This window comes from Myripristis murdjan, chromosome 5, assembly GCF_902150065.1.
Source record: "Myripristis murdjan chromosome 5, fMyrMur1.1, whole genome shotgun sequence".
Classification (NCBI taxonomy): domain Eukaryota; kingdom Metazoa; phylum Chordata; class Actinopteri; order Holocentriformes; family Holocentridae; genus Myripristis; species Myripristis murdjan.
In genome coordinates this window covers 29,770,264-29,789,130 of record NC_043984.1, presented here as the reverse complement: position 1 = coordinate 29,789,130, position 18,867 = coordinate 29,770,264, and the positions used below count along the sequence as shown (strand labels likewise).

Sequence of the window (18,867 nt, the reverse complement as noted above, 5' to 3'; positions counted from 1 at the left end):
TTACATTTTGTTCAAACTGTGCTTGATCACTTGCCATCAGATTTAATTTGTTCTCCCCATCGTTAGGCATTTATTGAGAACCAACATGGCCATATGGTTGAGGGAGGTCCGCTCAGGGCTTAACTGCTGGGAGCAATGATGTCTACATTGAAGTCAGAGGGTATAGAGCCTATTGGAAGTATACGATGCACAGGAGAGGGCCCCTCCAGCCAGCCTGGTTTAAGACTGCAGGCTGTTCTTAATCCCTACCCCTTCAGCGGCAATCACTCCAGCCTGAGATTGATGAAGCTGGCAGGAGGTTAAAAGCTGCTCGCTGTGGGAAGCCCAATACGAACCCTAACCTTCCTTAGCCAAGGCTCAGAGGGGACAGAAGCTGTGGGGTGGAGGGGGTACGGAGAGGGAAATGAACCAATGTGGGCCAAGGGAAATATCCCTCCATGCTTTAAAACTCCCTCTGAGGAGTGATGGATATAGAGCACTCTCTCTCCCACAAACTTCTTCCTCTCCAACAGGAGCAAATCTATTTCTTATTCCAGACTGATACTTGCAGAAATGTGGCTGACAGACTGATGGAAAGGCTGTGTCCTCTCTGCTGTGTTAAGTTGACTTAAGAGTTCCCTCATCACTGTGCAGCCTCTGCCGACTTCCTCGTCTTAAGGAGACATTTCTGGCACACTTCTCTTCTTGGCAAGCTCTCCCTCTCCCTCGGTTCCCATATTTCAGCCATATGGTGTGGCATTACAGCTTCACTGTGACCCACACACAAATATATAAATATATCATGCAGAGCTAGGGAATCAACGTCTCTTTGTAGGCGAGCGGCACACGTGTGCTGTGTGATGTTGGGGGGTAGTGTTAAGCTCATAGATTCTGTACATTGGCTTCGCTGCACTGTTCAATGGCTTTGTTGGCTTTTTCGGCCACGAATGTATGAAGAATGCACAAAGGAAAATGCTTGTAAAGGGAATAGCTCACAAAGGAGCCAAGGAGATATATGGAAAAAAAACAAAAAAACAAACATGCTGCCTCCAGTAACAGTCAATGATGGCACATATCATGTGTTTGGCATGAGTGCACACACTTGTGAACAGTTTAAAAATGTTAAATCACATGCACTTTACAAATGGATGTGGGCACAAACTGCAAATCCACAAACCTGAGGTCATGCACTCTCAGCAGCTCAATGAACTCATATCTACTGCCCAGTAGTCATGGCGTAACTCCCAGAATACACTGCAGCGTGATGAGTGGCGACCACATGGTCCCGAGCTCTAAAGAACGACTGCACAGACCATCTAAGCAGAATTGCGGGGAAACAAAATCCATGACGCTTGTTCCCTTACAAATGTGGACACCTGTAGATGTTTTTTTAATAGCAAGTCGGGGCTCAAATTTAGGTGCTCAAGAGCCACCGTTTAAAATTCACCACAGTAGGCTCTTGAGCTGGCACCATCTGCTGCTTTCACACACAAAGACAACAGCCAGAGATGTGTGGGCCTACTGTAGTTTAATGTGCAAGCCTGTAATAGGATTAAGCAGATCCTCGTCTTGTCAGCCCGGATTAAAATATTCTCTTCACTAAAGACCTGCGACGGGAAGACAGCAGCTCCACACTCCTCTCTCACACTCCTGATAATGCCTCCACACTGATTCTCATTTGATCGCTCAAGAACAATTAAACCAACGAACGAGCTGATTAACATTAAGCAGCAATTGGCCCAAGTTGCTTCTGATGTGTGTAATGACTGCACATTTCTTTCTGTTGTTGTTGTTTTGTTCTTTTTATCCAATCAATTGCTCATTTAATTTGCAAATTTGACACGCTGACTGTCTAGCTTTCTGTGAAAAACAAAGCTGGTGCTTTTCAAAGTCAAGTGGTAAAACTCCTTTTTGTACTTGAGACATGGTGAGTAAAAGGGATCTTAAACTCAACGTATTTTCATCTCCGTTAAGAGATTTTTTTTTTTCAACTTGTTCTTCAGAATTCGAAACAGATTGTTTTCTGACCTCTGGCAATGATAAGCATTATCAGTATTCTTCTACAAGCTTGGGTATGCAATTCATCTATTATTAAAATTTCGGTGGCGGGAGGAAAAACAGAAACAAGACGCTAAACGAGATTACGAAGTGGGAGCAATATTAAATAATATCCTTGTCTAATTGAGATTTGGCTCAGTTTTCACCGCACTTCAGCATGCATGACAGTTCAATTATCACACCATTAATATTTCAGGAGTGTGTAGCATTAGCAGGCTGAAGGAACGGAGACTGGGACTGGGACTGGAACTGAGCGGGGGACTGAGGGAGGAGGATGGAGGGGAAAGAGATGAGGTCGGTAGCGGAGGAGCGAGGTGAGGGCCTGGGATGTAGAGGAATGAGGCTCAATTACAGATAGATATAGAGTGGCTGGGCTGATGAACTGTGGGGTCTGTGACCCTGGGGTCCATATGGTTTGATGAAGAATGACCTCCGTGACCCCACGTGAACTTTCCTGACCGCGGAGAGAGTGAGGTATATCCCACAGTGGCCCCGCAGAGCCTTTTACAGCTACTAAGGTAGAATGATCACGCCACTGGCTGGCGTAACACATCCTGGAACTGCCGCCAAGTGTATCTGTTTTGTGTGATATAGTTCATTTAGGAAAATAAATAAATAAAATCACATAATGGTGGAAGAAAGCCAAACCACTGAGGGGGGTTTCAACCATTAGTGGTTTTTTATCTTGTCTGTGATGTGCATTCTCAGACCTGTCTCTTCTAAAAGCCTCGCTTGTGTTTTTCATGAGCAGCACAGTGTGAAGGTTTTCCCTGTCCTCTAATTAGTTGCTCCTTTGTGCCTCTCTGCGCTGAAAGCTGTGTTTGTCCCACTGAAATATGAAGTTCTGCCGAGCATATTAAGGCCAAACAGGGACAAAAACTGTGCTGAGCAAAACCTATAGCTGTATCTCCATTAAGAAGCTCACATTATTCCTGCTTCAGAGATGAGGATTTTTAACTGTAGCCCTCAGTGCATAATTTATATGCCGAATGACAACACTTTAATTTAAACTGATCACCAGAGCGTGTCACATGACACTGTAATAAATCATGCAATGCGCAATGTATGCTTAAATCACATAACAGATGCTGCTGAACTCTTCACTTTGAAACTGTCAATACGTTTAAAGCAAAAGGGAAAAAAGGTTTGCAAAAGTGCACTGCACCTGTCTGCATCACAGCTTACAGTTTTTTTTTTTCCTTCATTTTTTCCTCTGATCTGTTCTCTTTGAAGTCCCAGAGCTGTGCCCCTTGCCCAGGACAATAATCACATTAGTCTGTGATCCTCACCGAGTAGCCAGCACAGAAATGAATTCAGAAGCTGCACTGCAGGGACTGGAATATTATTTTGTGCGAACTAACACAGCGTGCTCCCCGCCACATTCATTCACTTCATCTGACTGATGCTGGCAATTTCCCCGGATGAAACTGTGCCACAGCAAGACATGATCGATGGCTCTTATATCCCAAATCCTCACCTCTTCAAAACCCTAAAGCAATTTACTTCTGCCAAGAACCAGGAATTTCTGATTGCCCCGCAACACAACACAACACATACAGAATGGCAGCGAAATCAGATTGCTGTAGAAATAAAAGAATACTGCCGCTTCATCCCTTTTCCTCCCTCAGGTCTCTAAATTCATGATTCCGGCCGGTGAAATAGAGGCTCTATGCTATAACATAATCCAGTATTTGTATTTCCTGTCCTGTGCAAGCGCGGGACATCTGGACAGTGTTACCCTGGTTGAGCTGTTTGACAAAGCTGTTGGAAATGTGGCCCAGTTCCAGCGCCCCTCCATCACTTGATAGGGTCGTGGTGAGGTTGTGTTGAGGCAAATGGAAGGAAATGAGCTCAAGGCAAGCAGCCGAAGATTAAAGATTTAAAGTATGACAGGGCAGAATCGCCGGTGTTTATATTGAAGCAGTTAGGGTCTGTAGAGCCAACACTGCAAAAATTACCTTAACCGTTGAAGCTGCTCTCGAGTTTAAAACATTAAAACTCTGCCAGGTAATTTCACGATCACCCAGGTCGCTCGGTCTCAAGGCGATGTCACTTTATTCAGTGGATTGTAAACAAATGAATCTCATCTTAGCTCAGCCTAATGTCAGATTTATGTCTGACTTTCTTCAGGAAAAACAGGATTTCAAGACACACTAGAAGTTTAGATGACTTTAGTAAAATAGCCATGTTTGCACTTACTAATAGCAGAATATAATGTGCTTGAAACTGATTTCTAAGACACTCATTACACCTGTACAACTGTTTCCTATTAGAAATGTAGAGCTGTCACATGTTGATTTGATGCAAACGGCCTTTGTCAGCTTTCATAAATCTTTAATGCAATTCATGTGCAATTTGTAAATGTAATGTTCACTGTGTGACAGTTAAATGATGGCGAGCGCCACTTTGGCTGATAGATTTTTTTTTTTTTTTTTTTTTTTTTTAGCAGAAAACAAATTAACACACAACCTTACCTTACCTTACAAACTATAGCACAATGCTGAGTTTGGAAACATTCACATATCATCACAGTGGAGTAAAACCCTTGTGCCTCCAATTATGGTTATTTCCATATTTTGATTTCAGCTGTAGGATTACACTCTCCTCTGCGGGATAAGAAAAATCTCCATCTGTTTGTGCCGAGGAAAAACAATGTCAAAAATGTATTGCCATTAAGCTAAAAACAGCTGCTTGCGGTGGCTCCTGAAAGACTGACCGTTTGGAGATACATGGTTTTAATTCAACAAAATGTTCTTTTAGTTAAAACTGAATTTGACTTGTAGCTGGAAAATGAGCCTTTTGGGGACATGTTTTTTTTTTTTTTTTTTTTTTTACTCATAATTACTGAAATTGCAGCTGTGTTTACAAACTCTGCATATCTGAAAAAAGCCAAGGACATCATTTGCAGACTGAAATGTGTAAAACCCACACTAGCATATTAATAAAAAGCCAAATTTCTAGTCACACTTGATACTGATTAAAAATGCCGCAGAGCATTTTTGCTTTGAAGGTGAAATTCATCAGCATTTTTATGCAATTCTGAGTTTGATGTGAATTTGCCCTGGCAAGAGGCTTTCTGTTAGGAGAAATCTCTTCCGTAATCAGTCTGACTTCATGTAAAACGTTAACAGTCACTAACATTTTACTGTTAGTGACAACTTTGGAAATAAACATGTTTGTAGCACCAAACTTTTTAGTCAAATCTGCACCCAGCAGAGTTTTTAGCCTAAAAGACAAATTAAATTATGGGTCCTGCAAAACAACACAACTATAGATCAACTATTAACTCAAATCAATGACTGTTTGAGTCTCATTCAAGAACTATGAGCAGTTGCAGCTCTTTATCCATATGTATGTATGTAACGCATGTATTTATCCAATCTAATTCATCCATTTGTTTGTTTATTTATTTACAATATTTTCCTGCTTGCTTAATCCCATTTATTTCATTTACTTATTTTTTAGTTGCCTTAAAAAGCTATTAAGACTACGTGGACCCTGATTAAATATTAAACTTGATAATCACTAAGAGGATTATTATTTTAACAGACATGGTATAATCTTCGTAATTAAATCTTAAACATGGGCTCAATTACACATTTTGAAGCCAGAATTACACAGATGCTGCTTGAACGTGCCACATAACTGCCATGGCAAACTTGCTCAAGAGATTTTGGATCAGATCAGATCAGATCAGATGAGACTGAATAAAATGAGAACGCCTTCATGGTACATTTCTATGCTACGCAACTCCATTTTCACATTTATATATTATATTACATAGAAAATGCACACAAATATTAACTATATTAGTCCAATTTCTATGATTAGGTTAAAGGGATCAGTCATATTTTTGTGCAGCATTTCTATCGTCTCTACAGGATAGCAGTCAGGCTATTTCATTTTGAGTCATTGAGGATCGTGACGATGACTCTCCCCTTCTCTGTTGGAGGAAGAAATTCTGTTTTGTGGCTCCCGGGGTGCACCTAGCACGTGGAAAAACCAAAACATGATCCAGCGAGACACACTCCAGCAGCAACTGCAGAGAGCTCACAGAAACATCCCCAGATTTGATACTTACAGCGCGAGATTTAACTTCAGCCTCAGCTCCGCTTCCCCCATGACATGAGCACATACTCCTTTCCAAGTAATAACATCCAAAAAGAACATGAAACCATGGGTTAGAAAAAAAAAAAAATCAAGGTTTCTGCAAAAAATGGAGAGTAGTGAAGATGTGCTCTGTGTGCTGTGGATGGTGTCATATAGGCTGGAGACGAGGAGAGAGAGGCACTGTAGTCACATATGTTGCCAAAGCCTCCAGCTTGGCAAAGACGCTCATTAAGCCACTGACAATCATTCCCACAAAGCCCGATCTAAAGGCTATTCACTGGGTATGTACAAAAGGAGAGAGGAAAAGTGGAGGAATGCAAGTCGTATCTCGCCCCCCTGTGTAGTGCAGAATGTCTGCTGCACCTGAGGGCTCACTGAGAAATGTTTATTTACAAAGATCAGATGAACACAGAAAAAAAAAGGAAAAAAAAAAGATTAGGATGTTAGGTGGGAGTACAGATCACCCGCTGAGCGAGGATCTGTTGAGTTTTGCTCCTTCTGTATACTACGCTGCAATCCTCTTTGAGAACGAGGGGAAATCTCCTTAATTGTTAATACTGCTAAAGATTGTTGCCCAGCTTTAGGGAGGATTAATACACAGCGTTCTCGCATCTGTCAAGAGTTACTCTGTTTGATCTCCTTGTGAGGAAAAGGATGATATTCTGTTTGTTTGTCCTGAAAAGCTGAGTTCATGAGAAAAAAAAAGACAAATTTGGTTTGAGACGAGGTCAGATTGGACTTGAGCGTTACACGCTGGTGAGCAGGGACATGACTGGGTGACCTGTCGGGAGAATGCAGGCAGAGTGGTGAGACTGTCGATAAGAGCCTTCCACAGCCCAACAAAAAAACGCAGTCTTTCTCCCACGACACACAAGGGGGGGAAGGGAGGAAGTGCCCCAGTCTGGATGATGTATGGTGTGGACCCTGGTCTGAGACTTGGGTTTTAACGGGGGAGAAAGAGGGAAAATGAAAGTGGGAGGAGGGTCATGCTTGAATTATGCTGATGTGGGTCGTAACTGCAGCAAAAACCAACCAAAGGCAGGGCCTTTTTAGCAGAACCTGCAGCCACAAATAACAAGGTTATTATCACTCGGGCCTCACAAATGCTGACAGTTGGGAAATGGTGAGACTGAGACTGCATACCTTCATAGGGCTGTTTGGACATATTTAAAAAATGGGTGTCTTGTTATGGGTTCAGTGAACTTTCAATATACTCAGCTATTAGCAAAATGAGAGCTATAGTGTTTTTACTGGAAGTCAATTAACTGACTCATTTATATGCATGGCATTCTCACATAACGCTAATTTCACTCTTCCTTTAAATGCAGCATGTGAAAATTACACCATTTTTATTTTGCACTGAATATATTTTGATGAATTACTCTTTACTGTTGCATTTCTTTGTTTTCTCTTGATTTTTGAATAGAGTGAGACAAAGAAAAATAGAGGGGGGAAAAATCGTTCTACCATGGGGTCTGTAATTGGCGCATCATGCTCAAAAAGATGGAAAAGGGCGTGATGGCGGAAGTGCTGATATTGAGTGCTGAGATATGTTCTGGACCGTCGGGGGAAAACTGGTCTTTCCATAATGAGAGCAGATTGCCAAAGTCAGTAACTGAGAACACTCACACGCCTCTGCAGCACCAGCGCCAGGCCCTCAAAGCCCATAAGCACTCTCTTTGAGCAGCAGCAGGATGGAGCTGCCATTATGGCCACACAAACAGAGGGAAGCCTTATGAACTTTACACAAATGCTTAGTGCTTGGAGCTGGACAGCTTTGGAAGCTGGGGGAGATGGGTAGGTACCGGGGCACTCTGCCAGTTCCGAAAAGCTTAGTGTTCATGCACTCGGGCCAGACAAACCTGACATTGTCCTGGGCACTGCCCCGGGGACAGCCTCTTCCCCTTTCTCTCCACAACTCCGGCTCATTCACGCTTCCAAGCCAGTGGATTCAATGATTTGGACATGACTTACAGAGGCAAAAAGGCAAACATTTATTCACACTTTGAACCAATTGTTAAAATGTCATAAAGCCAAGTCAGAGGGAGTCACATGCTAAGTGAGGAGCGAACAAATCTTCCAACTCAATAAAGCCGGATAAATACAAAGCTGTATCTGCCATATTTTCTGCCGTCACCCATGCTGCACTCACTGCGGGTGTGTGTCATCTGTTGCGTCTCCCAGTCTGACATGGTTTTGAAGACTCACCGGAGGGCATCTGTCTGATTTCACTTGGCTATGAGTCATGCTGAGCCAAGGAGAAATACAATTTAAAATGAGATATAATCCAGTGTTCTCTCTGAAACTGTTTACAGTCTCTTTAATTTATGACACCTCTCTTATCTCCCTCAGGCAGCAATCACTAAATGTTATCTGACGACTACAAGACAGGGGTCTGGCAACCACATCGTGTCAGTGGAATTAAAATCATGCTCTCTTGACCACACCCTCCGCTCCCCCCTCCGGGCAAGCCAGGGCAAATGAGAGGAAAACCAAATAACACCAGGCCCACACAAAACTGGAGCCGTGTTGCTCCCTCACTGTCCTGCACCTCGGGAGCAGAAAAAGGGAAATGCAGGTTCATGGTCTCAATATGTGCTCGGCAGATATCTAAGATTCGCCTTCATATCCTGTCAGACGATGATAAACAGCACTGAGCAGAATTTTGAAAAAAAAAAAAAAAAAAAAAAAAAACAAGTTAACACTGAGCCATCCAGGTCATGGAAAGACAACCTTATTGCTGAGGAAGCAAGAAGGCTGATTTACACTTGTTCCACCGTTTGGCAAGTACGCTGGCTACACACAGTATGAGGCTTTTAATTGAACTTTAGGCACGCAGCCCATTACACCAAAACGTCGTCTGTTGCTCAGTCTGTCAAAAACGGTCAATAAGCCTCTAACCTGGCACTTGTAGATAGAGGCACCACAACCTGCTTTTCGCTGATACATGTGTGTTATTCTCTAAGCGATAAGCAAATATGAAGACCAGTGCATTTCTATTGTGTCTTTTTTTCCTATGAGTTGCCATGGTTACTACAGCTCCTATCTCCATATTGATCGCATGAGTGTTGATGAGCAGTTCCCCGAGGGTTGATGCATTACGGGAATGTTCCCGGCGCCACACTATGTGACCCTTTTCATTCACGTATCTCAGTTCACAGTTTGCGCACTCCAAACAAAACAACTATTTGAACTTAGCTAGAACCCGTGCATTACTGCCGGGGATCCGTCACGTACTGCGCTTGACCTGTGGCTGCAAATGAAAAGCAGGCGAAATTCCAACAATTAAGTCGCCACGTTTATGTGCAATTCTCCGTTATGCGTGGCACTTTAATGGTCTCTTCAATTATTTCCAGATCCAGGTTGACAGGTGATTTATTTTAGCACGCCACACTACAAAGAATATCTGATCAAACCAGGCATATTCTTAACACCAGATGAAACCAGAAACATCCAAGGGAGGCTGTCCTCTCAGCATGGCAAATATTCTGTACTTTATTTTAAGTACACAGTATGTTTAATAGCAGCTTAAAGGAAATGTATGCTGTGCAAGTGGTGTGTGGTTACAGGTTTTTTTTTTTTTTTTTTTGAGTAATGTAAAACAGCACACTAGCAGGTGAGTCCCTGTGGTCCTGAGCCTGTCAGGGCCCTAACTAGAGGCCTGTGAGGAGAAGAAGAGCAAAAGGGCTGATGCTGTGCCAGACTGCTATCCAGCTCGCTCAGCCAGACTCCCGGCCATCAGAGGATCACAGATGGTGCGCTCGGTGATCATGGCAGTGATCATGGGAGCTCTCCTCCTGATTAGCACACCTACTGAACGCAATGTGCACACCAACGTCTGTTCCACATACATCACTGACTACACCACAGCTAGCTGCACGGTAAGCATGCAGGACTTTATCAGACAGTGGATTTAAGCAGCATGCTTGTGTCTGATAGGGCAAAATTAACATGTACAAATATATAATCTTATTTTAGTAACAAAAAAAGTCCAAAAATCATACTGTTCCATGCATTTCAAGTTGTGTACAGTGTTTGTGTCCAGTAAGTCAGATGTACTAACAAAACAATGGTGATAAAGGCCAAAGTGACTTTAGAGTAGTTCTTTTCAACTGTATTTTTTCTTTTTCTTTTTCTTTTTTTTTTTTTTTGTAATTAGGTGCAATGTCTAACTTTTCAATCAAATGTTTCATTTACAGTGTCAACCGCACTTCATAATATTCACAATGTTACCCAAGATGCCCTGAGTACGGAAAATTAAGTTTGCATTGTTATAATTTTGTTTTTACATTTTACATGGATGTGTCACCTTACTCAATTAAGAATAAATAAATGAAACAAATAAAAACAAAAAAAATAGGGAAACAGAAGAGTGAAACTGAGATAAAGAGGAGGGTCGGTCCCTGAGCTGTGCCATTTCTTATCCTCTCGCTAGACATGTTCAGATGAAGTGTCCACTTAGAACCCAATTTAATCATGTTTCTCCCAAGAATCAATAAGCTATTTTCCCCAGAAGGTCACTTTTAACAATGGAAAGGGCCTCTACTCCAGAGCTATTTAGGGTGTGTACACAGCTGATAGAGAATACAGGGCAAACATAAGCTTGAAAATGAATTCATTAAAATAAACGCGGTGTCTCACGGTCAAATGTGTAGGCATGGTAACCAGGCTTGGCCCAAGCTCAAGATTGTGTATGTACACCCTGGACACAGAGCTTTCCAAATGGTTGGAGGGCTCAGTATGCACACCCTGGCACACACATGGCGCGCCCCACCACACACACTCACACAAACAAACCCACACACATGCACAGACCTATTCACACAAATGCATACTCTAAGCTGCATCAAATCTCCCGTCTCCAGAGAGGGTGGCTCAATTGTAATTTAATGGAAAGATCCTGCAGGCAGGAAGCTAAATGAGAAGATGATCATCACCATCATTTCACAGGCAGCCGCCAGCAGAGGCTGCCCACCTGTCAGAGAGAAGAAGTCTATCAGAAAAGACTCCAGGCACTATCTACTCAACCAAAAAAACACTGTTGTTCTCCTCAGTATGATTCATCCAACAAGTAGGATTAATTATTTCCGGAAAACAGGCTTTTTTTTTTTAAACCACAGCCCTATAAAGAGGGAGAGCAGAGCAGATAATTTAGTTGCACGCCCACTCATGATAAGCAGTAAGGATCTAATAGCCTTTTAAGGAGAGTCCTGCTGGCCACCTCTTCACACACACATCTTGGGGTCAGCCCTTTAGGACTACTGAAGCGGAGCAGCCCGTTGAGCTACACAGTTAATCCTGCGGTGGAAAATGTCGGTGGGATCCGTCTCACATGAACGCACAGCAAGAGATGAGGAGGCAGACCAATATGTCGGGCAAATTAAAGATGTGTGTATGTGTGCAAGGAGAGTCGTCGGTGGGGAGGGGTGGAGCCTTCCCTGTGTGTGTTTTTGCATTGACATGCTGGTCAGCGGGTTGGCTGCACAACTCTTCAAGCTTCATCCTCATGGCCATTCACTGAGAACAGAACAAGTGCTGGTGGCTCTACCTCAGCCGTGGTGTGTGGGCTAAGAATACTATCCAGAGTACACTTATTCTGATGCTGTTTAAGCCTTGGTAAACCTTAGTAATTCCTTAAATCCCAGTATTTACCTTTAATTGTATCCAATCATGAGAACCTACCATGTAACTAAACTATACAGTTGTCCACGCTCATGGCAATGACTAACTTAGACCGGTGAGAAAGTCACAGCCTTATTATTCTCAGAGCCTCTCCTGGTAGCCAATTAGCCCATGTCAGGTATAGCAGCCCAGAGGCACAATTCTATAAAGTACACCAGGAAACCATATTACCATGCAAATGTCCCTTCTGGCCTCTCCTGATGGATTGCACTTATCAGTGTCTTGTTATATTTTTCAATCTAGGAATGTTACAGGGGAAAATCAAGCAGAGCTCAGGAAACTTGGGAGCCTTTGGGTAGTGCCTTATGAAACTTAAAACCAATAGAAATGAAGCACTGTGTCCGCGGGGTCCTGTTGAGGAAGGACGATGTCGAGGGCCTGTATCAAGGGCTTCACATTTCCCCATAGTGCAATCCCATGAATGACACTCATGCATGTATTTACAATTTATAAGGTAGCCCAGAAATTTATGGAAGTACATAAAAGAGCACCTGCAGACCGCATCTGGTGATTCAGAGCAAAAGAGGGACAATTTTCTATTAGGGCTTGGGAGATATTAAATAACCAGTCATTTAAGCCATACAAAAGTATTTTACTGCATGTTTACTCTAATGGGAACTGGTATGATTTCAAGGAAAATTCCACCCTAAAACACACTATTTAAAAACAGGGAATGGCAACTTGCAATGTGTTTCTGCTGCTGTTTTGGGGTGTAATTATGTTTTTTGGCTGATAAATTCACTAAACACAAGGCACATATAGAGAGCAGCTGCAGCTAAAATAGAGCTTAATGGGAGAAATAAGTGTACTCTGCCTCCTCTATGCTGGATTTCTCCCTCAAGGTTTGTTAACATTGCTGCAAATCGGCGAGTCTCCAAAGAAGCGTTTGCTAATTTATTTTTAAAGGTTGGCACTGAACCCTGACACTGAGCGTTTCTGTTTGAGACTGCTCTTTTTGTTTTGTGCTTTTGTTGTTGTTGTTGTTGTTTTTTCTATTACACCACTGTTGCAGAGAATTATCTCTCAGTGATGTCAGTGGATTAATGTTGGGCTTATTAAAAACAAAAATACAATATCAAATGACAAACCGAAAGGCAGTGCATATTGTCAATCCCACATTTTAGTGGGTTTTAGGCTGGAATTTTCCTTTAACCATGTCATCATGAACATGTAATAGTGAAATTCTTGTTTGTGAAATCTCACTATTATAGTGAGAATCTTACCATATGATGAAAGTGAAACAACCTAAAAATTTATGTAGAAATATCAAATCGTATTGACAGATGTGGAGTGCCTCGCCAAATCAAATGCTTAAAAAGCTTGATGTCTCTAAGAGCTGGTGCCACTTGAAAGGACTCTGGCACAAATGAAACACATGTCTACTTCAAACTGAAACACTAGGCACACCCGGAAAGTTATCTTTTGGAAACTTGAAAGGACAGCCGGGGCATTAAAGAATCCAGTGAAAAGGCTTTTAGAGTGGTCCTTTTGTCAGGCTAACATCAAAAGCTCTGCCTGAACAGAGAATAATATTGCTTTGTGTTTTTTTGTGTATGTGGGAGGAGGTTTGCTGTTTATTGCACCAAAAGTCAGAGTGGAACTAACTGCTGTATTTTCCCACACACTTAGATTATTACATTATGGCAATTTAGGAGTGAAATTTTTCATTCTAATAGTTTCAGAGAGCCATTTATGTGTTATTGCTTCTAACAGCATTACAATATCAACACCAAATCAGAATCCAGCGACAGAAAAGTTTCATAATAATTTCCAAAAACTGAATCTAAGCGAGGTACATAACATGCATTTACTTTTATAGTTATTTGCCGAACAAAGGGTTAAATTGAGAGAGGCTGAGAGGTAATAGAGGCGGAAAGCATTGCTGTTCAAATGAGCAGAGAGGGAGTTAACACGGGTCTCAAGAGGTATCAAGTGGTTAGGGTGAAAGGAGGCTGGGGTCCTTAAATTCTGAGTGCATGTTCAAGTAGTGACGCGGAAAAAGCATTTAGCTGCTCTGCTGTGGTGTACAATCTGTGCAAAGTGGGATAAAATCTAATTTGCTTAATCATAAAATCGAAACTTGAACAGGTCAGGTTGAGGGAAGGAAATAGAGATGAACTCATTAGCCGTAGCGTGTTGTCTGTATAGACAGGATCTGTAAAGGAAAAGTAACTGGGATTTGCATTCAATTTTCACTACTTCAAACACTGTTGCAATATAGATTTACGCCTTTTGTGGTAGGGAGCTTTAATCCGAGTAACAGGTTGGCCAGTGGGGAGCCTAGCCCACAGCTGACCTCCCAATAGCTCCATGTGGTGCAGCTGGGTAATCAGGTTAACTGATGATTGAGCACAGGACATTGTCGGCTTCACAAAAGCAAACAACACAAAAAAGTGACATAATCGCCCTGAGTGAAAAGGTCTATGCAACCTCAATCTTAATGCGTCTCTTTTGATGCACATGGCAAAGATTAAAAGCATGAACTGGAACTGGAGGATGTTGTATACAGTAAATACCTAAGTCCTAAAAGAACTGGGGACAATAGTAACAAAGGTTATTCATGGAAAAAGGATGTTCCTCTTACAAAGCAGAGGTAGCCTACAGTGAACTCTGTTTTGTAGCATGTAAAAGTCTGTTTGATCGTGATACCGCAGAATTTGACTCCTGAACATTACTTTAAACAGCAGCCTTCACTACTGACTTGCACCCAATAACTCATTTGATTGAAGAAAAAAAAAATACTGAAAATCAGAGCACTGGTAACCATCAAACTTCTGTTTCTGAGACACTTGAAAGGTAAAAGAGACAGCAAAGCCAAACAGAAATAGGTTCGGTCCCTTGACATTCCTCATAAAAATTCATTATGTTAATGAAGGATATTCTGCTGTATTTGATTAATTGAATGCTGGGTATTTCATAAAGCTAAAGAGAACTGTATTGTTTGATAGATGTAGATATGCATGAGGACTGATTTGTGTAATTAACCTCCTTTGATTATTGAACCAAGGGACAGATCGATGGAGTAAGCACTTCCACATATAGAGTTATGACGACCCCTTTAAAAGCTGGCATTGACGGCAGCTTGTCACTCTGTTGTCCTGTTGGCATTGCTCAGTACATTTACACTCACATGGAATGAACACTTTCTATCAAAACATCAATAGCACTGCTGGGAATGTGTTCTCGGGAGGTCTCGTCTCTGCTGTGAATAGTTCAATACTGTGTCTCCAGTGTTAGCATTGTCAACAACTCCATCTGTGAAGGCTGGATGCTTTGGAACACGAAATGGCACTGAAAATGAAATGGAGAGTTAAGAGAAAAGTTTGACATACTTTACGGTTATCTAATTATTCCATGCAGTCAATACAGGTATTGAATGCAGACTGGGAAACACTATTTGTTCCACAGTTTGACTAAAATGTCACTTGAGCAAATACCATTTCAGCGATTGACAACTATCTGGCTGGAGGCTGGGCTTAAGGCCACTCTGCCAACTAGTGCCCTCCAGGACCAATGCAGATAAGACTATAATTATTTTCCCTTGCAATCACTAAATCCTGCCTGTCCTTCACTTATGAGCAAGTTAAGCCTATTCTCTGCCTGGTGTTGCTGTCATTTGAGCATGCAGTTACTGGAATCCAATATCATCTGCAAGACTTACCTTATCCAACTACAACATCTGCACTATTGACCACAAGTGTCTTGCAAAAGATCCGTGGTTCATGCAATTCCCAAAAGCTTTCACCCTATCTGTCTGTGTTTTTGCAGCCTGAAGCTGATACGGTAAGTGAAGGTGGATTTCTGGTCATTTCCCTACATCGGTATCCACTTCCCCCACATCCACATCTGCTTTACAGTTGCAAAAGTAAGTCCTATTGGAAACCACTTCTTGAAGCCTAGGTAATGCTAGCTAGCTGTGGTTAGATGTGGTTGTTGCGAGTTGTTAATAAATAAGCCATGCACAGCTAGCATTGCATTTCCTGCCTCACATTTTTATGAACACTGTATCATGACAAGTTTTGTCTCATACTTAAATATTAATGGGCTGCAGTATTGAATCTCTCTGGATTTAAAAGTTATGGAACAGAGAGGCTGGTTTGAGAGACAAACTGGCCACTGGTCGCCTTGTTTCTTCCTTCAACCAGCAGGCAAGGTCCCTGACTACATGGACACATGTGGGTTGTTATAGCAACAAAACTACACAATAAATTCCCAAAAGAGATTTTTAAATGTCAGGATCCAGGCTTCACTCTCTACCAAACAGAGCTCTCAGTGAATGAAGAGACTGAAAAGAAAGAGACATCGACCTTGTGTGTTTCGCAAGATGTGTGCATGCATCTTGCAGATGGAAACAAAGGGATTCAGAGCCCACATTTCCACAGGAAACTAGTAGTCTTGTTGTCATATTTTTCATGTTCTGTAATGTGTCTGCCTAGGCTTTTTCATCCAGTCCCAGGCCACAGCCACCATTAGGGAGGACTGTGCCATGTCGTGACATGGGAACCCCTATAAACGTGTTAAGAGCTGGAGGCATTAGCATTTTGGACGCTAGTGAATAGAGGCATTTGTTCCTCTTCCTGTGCCTCCCTGAAAGACTCTATTAAAGGGAGGTTTAGGGATTGCTCTGTTTTGGACATATTTAAGTTGGGATAGCAAGGAGAGAAAGTTTACTAGTAGAGAGTGCATTTTCCTTGGAAATCCTCTTTTTCTGCATTATATTATGCCTTTGGAAGTCTGTGAAGAAGTCAGTGGACTACATTTGGATATTACCATAGAGCTGACTCAACTTAGAAATTATGTTCAACAACAACAGCCTTTTATTATGAACTACACAAGAACACATCAAGTAGAACAAACAACCCTCACTTCTCGTCAAATTATCTGAAGGGAAACCAGTGAAACGCTGACATGATTATACTATAATAGGAAAGACACTTTCAGTACATGTCAGATTTTGACAGCAACTGTTATATGGAATAACTGAATGAAAATATTGTCTATATGCTAAATATTCTTTACTCTGCTTGAGGTTTACTGTGTGACTCTAGGGGGCTTAGATTTAACTGTATAAGTATACAGTGTGCTTCATTTATTCATTTATTATGACCTTTTCTGGCCATCACACAGGACAGTATCAGCTACATGCATAAAGTAATATTTATTTGCTCTCAGCAAGGCCCAATTTGTATTTACACTTCATTTTGACACATTCAATCTGTCTCTCTCACACATCTAAAAATGTGAGACGTAATAGAGACTGAGACCGTTTATTTAATGGATTCAATCTGGTTGCTTTTCCAGTGGTTGGTAATAGTAAAAAAATAATTTTTTGCTGCAGGCTAAATTAACGAAGGCTTTGATTGATTTTGGTGTCTATCTCATGCTGTGGTCACAGCAGGATCTTTGAGCCGGGCAAGGCCATCTCTCTTCTAGCTTTCATCTCTACACCACATACTTCAACAGTTTAAATCTGCAACATTTGGGATCACTTCATCATCCATAATGCATGCATATTCCTCAGATGTGTCTAATGATTAACAACAGTAGGCACGTGGCACCCATAAAACATGCATGAACATACACCTCCCAGCAGGCCGCTTTCATTCTGTATCAGCAGCGGCCGTCTGTGGTGTCAGTGGGATTGGCTGTCAATCCAGAATGAGGTTACTGAAAAACAGAATTGATCATAATGCAAGTGAACTAGATCCATCAGCCTCATCCAGGCGGTTGTAAAAGCGGCTTGCTCCATTTAGTTTTGGAGATGTTCCATGATGTTGGCACGCAGTTTTCTGGTGCAGTTCTATCTTGCTATAAGTAGATTAAATAACGATACATGGGCGCCATGGATTTACAAAGATAAAAGTTCTGCCACTTGATTAAACTGAGGGAGGTTAGGGATTTTTTCTATCCCAATGTGTTATGAAGAATGCCTTCCTGCCAAACACCTTTCAAAAACCATATTTCATCCAAATCCCTTATTGTGAATGAGCAAGTGAATCACTAAAGCCATCCAGAAATATTGGAATTTTGTCTGTATATTGGAACCTTCAGCTTGAGACTGCATTTCTCAACTCTTAGGCTACAAAAACAGAGGTCATGATTCTAGCAGTGAACATTCAGAGAACGTGAGAGCAAACTGTGATGTGCTGGGAAAGTGCAATTGGACTGACTTCGACAAGCAAATGCAGCCTCTTGCCAGGATATGCAATGACTGTTTTTAACATATGCAGTCCCCAGCAGCACATCTGGATAAGCCTCTAATGAGATTATCCATGATCACTGATCAGGAATCAAGGGTAATGTGATTAAAACCAGAAAGCAGCACCGGGGATCACAACCTCTGTTCCATACGACTGGGCAGGGGGCGGCTGATCTTGTGGAATATGACTACTGATCTGTATCAGGTAGGACAGCACACAGCCATTGCCTAATAATTATTAATGACGCCTCATGCAACAGATAACAACAATCACATTTTTTGATTCAAAGTAAAAAAGAGCAATTGTGTGCTTTGCAGGGAGAGCTCCCAGCCAAAACAACCACTTGAATCTTTACCTTCAATCCACTTTAACCTATACTGTATGTAAATTAAGCATGATAGATAATAAATACCATGGTGTAATGTAAGTATATCTTTAACATGGCATCAGTCAACAACCCCTTTTCAGTTTCAACAACAGCAGGTTGGACAAAGGTGAACCACAGAGATTCACAGAACAGCCAGCGATGGTATACAACGAATTAACCACAAGCTCTCAGGGGTGGACAGTGTTAAATTACTGTGAAAGGTTATTGATTTGTAAAGTGTGCATTTGGAGGAGGGGATGAGTGTGCTTAAAACAAACGAAAGGGCCGAGCACAATGACTGCAGGCTCTCCAGTAAACAGTTCATTTGGATGGCTGAAAATCTATACTGCCACCGCAAAGACAACAAAAACAGGGGTAGCCTTTGCATGTAATTGGAAAAAGATGACCGTGTGAAGTCTTTCACTGACTAAAGGAATAAACAAACTTGATGAATGTGCCTTGTCATGACCC

At 41.8% G+C, this 18,867-nt stretch overlaps 1 protein-coding gene across 1 annotated transcript in view; it reads right to left on the bottom strand.

Moving 5' to 3' along the window:
• The window catches only part of chl1b (cell adhesion molecule L1-like b), a 66,859-nt gene that overhangs the window by 30,374 nt on the left and 17,618 nt on the right, over window positions 1–18,867 (bottom strand). The window lies entirely within an intron of this gene.